Here is a 6,000-nt window from a genome sequence, read left to right as displayed (position 1 = left end):
TTAGGCCAGGGGGGTAATGTTTTACCTGCAAAGCTCTTACCAGCTGGCCTCCATTATATATACTTAAAAAAATGAAAATCAAAGCGCACTTTCATCCTCAGATATGTTGATAACCAATAGCAGTTCTAATTGAGTCTAGATGGAGCCTACATTTGGATATTTCACCAGAGGCATGCATGATCTATTTGCTGGCATGTTGACTCAAGTTGATCAATTCAAATCCTCAACCTCATTGGAAAGACAGTGTTAATAAGCCAAGAGAAGCTCGGAGAGGATCCAGGAGAGGGTTGGGGATCAACTTCAAGCGGCTGGGCAATGTCAGGGTCTGTCTTGCCTTTCTAACACCTCTCTGCTGCCATCCGCTCAGGTCTCAAGTCTTGGTAAAAGCATAAGATTGTATTACAAACACATACAAGCTCAGTCCACCATCCCTGCCCCCAGCACATACATTTTTGTACATACTACACCCCCACAGCTGTGCCCGAGACGGCAGGGTCTTGTTTATCGTGCCCACTGCAGCTGTCCATGACGGCAACTGCCAGCGGAAGATTAAACAGAAGACAAGAAGTAGCAGGGAGGAAGAAATGTGACGGAAGCAAGATAAAAGGGTGATATCTAGTTCCTTTAGAAATGTTCTCTTTCTCAAAAAAATAAAAAATAAAAATCCCCATATATATTAGATCACAGAACGGGACTAAGACAAAGTTTGTTTCCCGTTATTCATACAGGACATTACAGAGAGTGGAAAGGATCAGAAAGTACCATCAGCCAGGACTTGAACTCTGGTGGTTCAAAGCACAGCCACAATTTGTGCCCACAAGTCTGACAGAAAAAAGTCTGAGATGGTGGACAAAAGACAGAGGTGAGCATATCCAGTAATCTCAGTGGCAGCATTCAAGAAACAGTAGACAAAAAATACCCGGATAACCAATAACATCTAAGATTCTCAAGTGCACATCCAGAGATGTTTCCCATAAAGCCAGAGGAGTTATCAAATTCCTAAATGGCAGGGAACAGTGGCATGGCTAAAATGTGTAGGTCTCATGACAATGTAAACATGTCGGATGTAGTATGTCTGCACAGCACAATATGTGAATTTCTATGAAACAACATAATTTTTAGTCAATTACATGAGCCATAAATATCATGTGACTAATTCACTCTGGCACTTCAGGAAAATTACATCATGACAACTGGCTTGATTGCCTAATGGCCCACAAAAACAGTCCGAACAGTCAGAACTACTATACTGAGCTGGACCAACTTAATGCCATTTCTTGCTTAAGTCATCACGTTATTATATTTCTGTATTATGTTGTATAACCTAATTTCACTTGAGTGTTGAGTTCACAGGCCTGTCGTGACATGCTGCATCTTTGGATACACTCGTGCAATCATACAACATTATATTTCCTGGTGCAGTGGGTTTAGTGCTGTCAACGAAGGGTTGAAGGTTCTTGCAAGATGCAATCCTTGAGCTCTCACCACCGTGTCCTTGAGTAAGCCACTCAGGTTACTCCAGTTGGGTTGTCCCTAAATAAGTGTGTTGTATGTTGCTTTGCGTAAAAGTGTCTAGATGATAACTTCCTCCATTACACGATGGGATGTGTTTTTTCTGTTGGCATGCTAAGTGAATTTTTACATTTCACAGACATTTTTATCCAAACACTACTTTTAAATGTATAAAAAAAAAATTATCTCATGCTTTCCCTGGGAATCGAACCCACAAACTTAGTGTTGCAAACACCACATGCTACAGTTTGAGAAACATGGGTTCCAGCCAGGAGCTTTTCAGCAGTCCTGACATATGGAGGCATGTGTAATTACAGAAGCTTGTGGCAAACTCCTTTTTGAGGTAGATTCAAGAATCTGAACATTATCAAGTGAAAGAGATGCCAGCAGACCTTTAGATCGGCTCTTTCAACGGCCACTTCTTTGAAGACTCGGTGGCATGTCCTTGCCCTATGTAGAATACCTTCGAGAGTATAACAGTATTGAATTTCGTCCAATTGTAAATCATCCTGTCAACTTATCAAGGACCAAGTGCTAAGAAACCCTTTCAAGTCCTCCACGGCTTCTTCTGAGGTCCTCTGATATCTCTTTCACACATTGCACCTGAATCTATTTCGAAAATAGGTAATGAAATTGCATGCTTTTATTCTATATATGACAGACCACTGTTATTTTAGTATAATCGAGATAGTATGATATATTTTGTTAGTAGTTTTTTCCTCATTTTTTAACATAATTAAATAGAACATTTAATTAAATAATTCTGATTACAGTTTTAGTTTTAGTTATTTTAGTACATCGAATTGAACTGAATGAAAATGATAAATGTTTCCTTGGAAACGTAAGAAAAGTTATTAGCCTTATTTTATTTCAGTTCATGTTTATTTTAATTTAAGTAACATATTTTTTAAAAATTATTTTTACGGGCCGTATACATGCCCTGTTTACACGGCGCTTTTTAATGCGTTTTGACCGCTCATTTACACGACAACGCTGTTTGTAGGCTTTTGAAAACGGGTTTCAAAATGCAAGTTTTTGCACTTTCCACGGTTATCGTCTCCATGTAAACTGCGAAAACACACATTTCCGAAAACGGTGACATCATGCACATGCATAATTACGTATTATTTTTTCTCAGAACTCTGTCAAAATGTGATTCACAACAATTGTTGAAATACACTTTCTTTCAAAATCCTTTTTAAGTCCTTGTCAAAACAAACTGTCCTTTTTCATTGTGGGTGTGCTAGCATCTTAGCACGAGCATGTATTTTTCCTTGCAGGCATCACAACAAGCCGCTTTGAGAGTCATTTGTTCTGCAACAAGACCTGACAGGCTCAATTCAGGCAGTCATGACCCACCCTTCTAATGGAGGATCAATTTTTCTTTCAAAACAGGTCACAGCAATCTGCCATGACGCCCTACCCGTGGCGTCATGGCAGAAGAAAACAAATGGGGCTCTGTTTATCATAACCGCTCTATCTCATCTTCCGGTACTTTGACATATGGGGAGCTGACAAATTGGTTTCCAACATATTCCAATGAATTTGATTTTGAGGAACGCTGATAAATAAATATAATATATAATAAATAAATAAATAAATAATTACGAATGTATGTATGTATGTTTTGTATACACCAAAATCTAACAAGGCTAACTCTGGTCCCCAGTTCGAATCCCAGCTGAGCAAAGCACACATTCTGTTTCTGATCACTAGTTTGATAAGAAAATAAATGTAATTCTAGATATACGGCGTGAAAATCTTCTTGCTTCTTAAGTAAATTCGTGTTGGTTTAAAAGTGTTTCGATTTTTGTACTAAAAAAAAGACAAAAAATATTGATTGAGAAATACTGATTAATAAAATGATCCGCCATCTTCATCATGTTTGCCATGACACATTTATTTGTAGAAAAATGTATTTAGAGTTTACAAGGGTAAAAAAAAACGTATTGTATTATAAGTTACAGGAACTATGTGACAGGTATTATTTATTAATGACACTACGTACTTAGATAAATATACTCAACTTTTCAACTTCAAATCAGAATGGATAATCTAATGTAAATTAAAATTACTCTGCCTTGCATTATTTATTATACAACAGTTAGTTCTAGTCCTTGAATTTGATTGGTTAAGCAACGATCCACGACTTTTAATATAATGGTTAGGCCTGTTTGATTCCAGATTTTTAAGGTCATTTTGACAAACACAAAAGAAAGCACTTCTGTTTAACATGCAAATGTAATGTCCTAGCGTTGGTTGTTTATTATCTCTGTGTTGATTTAGTATTAATCCAGCATTGTACATACTCGATTCTGTGTTGGTTTAATGTTGATTGAGTGTTGATTTGCATTGATTCTGTATTTAATGCGTGATTCATTGGATCCCTGTTGACTTATCATTGATTCAGCTTTGATTCAGTATTTATAGTGTTGGTTTAATGGTGATTCAGTGTTTCCCTGATCATAAGCACAGATAATAAAACATATAATACCTGTGTGACATTGCACAAACAGCAACGTTTAATACTTACCGGGATGTAGCAATCCTAAATATGAAAAATAGTAATAATAATGTTTTTATTATGCCTAATTATACACGGAAACTAAAGTATTGCTTATTGTACACTGTGGTTAACTGCGTCCTCCCTCAAAACTTTTTTTTTTGTACTGCTCCTCTAGACTGCAATGAATGTGTCTGAAATTGTGATTCATAGCAGAGCTGAGCATGTCTGTCTGCAAACGATCTCTGCTTTGACCTATAGTGAACATGTCAAGGCATGACTCTGATGCCTCCCTGTGCTCTGTAATCTGAGATGGCTCAGGGGAAGCACAGGAGTGGTAATTACTGGGCAAACATCCGCAAGAACAACCCAAACTTTGTCCTCCCAACACACCTAAGTCTACCATTAGCAGCCTGCCCTCTCACCTTATTAGCCATGGTTGTGGTACATAATAAAATAGTTGAATCCATAATTTGGAAATGACAAAATCAGCTTTAAACTCACATCACTTGCATAAGCACCATGGCTCAACGTGTCAAAATGTGCACTAACTGCTACAGTAGGTCACTACTCCAACAATGTAGTGGCTTCTTTTATCCAGACTACTAACAGTGTGATTATTAAAGCTCTAGTGATTCAGTAGTTAGTTGTCCAACAATTTGTAATTTGTCTTTTTAAAATGTTATATGAACGTTGTAGTCTGACTGAAATCCTATTGGCTGTTTGTTTTTTGCTAAGTTGGACCATCTATCCATCGTCCAACCCGCTTGTCCTGGGTCTTTGGTCAGGGGGAGCTGGAACGAATACCAGCGTCTTGGGAATCACCATGGACAGATGGCCAATCCATCACTCATGAAAGATACTCACCTATGGACAATTCTCCCATCTTGCATGTCTTCGGATTGAGAGCAAACCAGAGAAAACCCACTGCAACATGGGGAGAACATACAAACTCCACACAGAAAGGCCTCCTCAAACTGGGGACATTCTTGCTTTAGGCAGCGGTGCTACCCATTAAACCACTGAGCTGGACTAAGAGATCTAGTTAATTGTAACTTCATCCAGCATATATGCACACAAGGCCTTGGCTTTGGGAGTTTCTGACTAGTTGTCCAGAAAACTGAAAAGTTCTTTTTGAAATGATGTAGTTTGGAAATACATTTCAAAGACACAAATGACTCAAACCATGTGGAAAATCAGACAGGAGCCTTCTAGTTTTCTAGACTTACATGACACTATGCTCCACTACCTTTTTATAGCCTTTACCAAAGCTAACAATACTAATATTGTCTTACCGACTGTCACAAGCAAGTCCGTTCACCAACTATCTTTGAATGGGACACTGTGTACCTAATGTGTACATGCATAGCAACATGAAGAAGACAACACAGACCACCTTGTGGAAAGTCAAATTCCAAAGAAGCAAATCTCCTAATGTATGACAACACTGGGTACATTACAGCTGAACAAAGACGCTTTGCAGGCCTTGGAGACACGCCAATAGCATCCATAAACCGCTAACAAAGAAAGGTGTGACAGAAAGAACCCAAGAGGACCACCATCCCTCAGAGGGTCTAGACTTACATACTGTAAGTACTGTCTGAACACCCACACCCGCTCTACTGCCAATCAAGTATGGTTTGCTTCCACCTAAAAGCATCCATTGAGGTTTGACCATTTGACAGACATATTGTCCTCAGGCATCAAATCTTATGTTCATGTTTTGTAGTCCCAGAAAACACATTACACAGCTGTAGGAGGATGGAATTCTTTTGTGCAGAGTCCAGCACACATGTGACCTAATTAGGCCCTGCCTTTACAGAGCGCTTCCGTCTTCCCCCGCATGTATCCAAGCACAAAGGTCCAGTGTATGCGCCCACTCACAGATATGTCGCCTGTAGGCCTTGGCACTGTTGCAACTACTGTTGTCCCTCCTGAACTTGTCCATCAGTGTGATGGGTTGACATATGCCTCGATGAACTGAA

Source organism: Phoxinus phoxinus (assembly GCF_949152265.1).
Source record: "Phoxinus phoxinus genome assembly, chromosome: 25".
NCBI classification, from domain to species: Eukaryota; Metazoa; Chordata; class Actinopteri; order Cypriniformes; family Leuciscidae; genus Phoxinus; species Phoxinus phoxinus.
The sequence above is the reverse complement of the archived record's forward strand: the minus strand, read 5'-3'. Positions refer to the sequence as shown.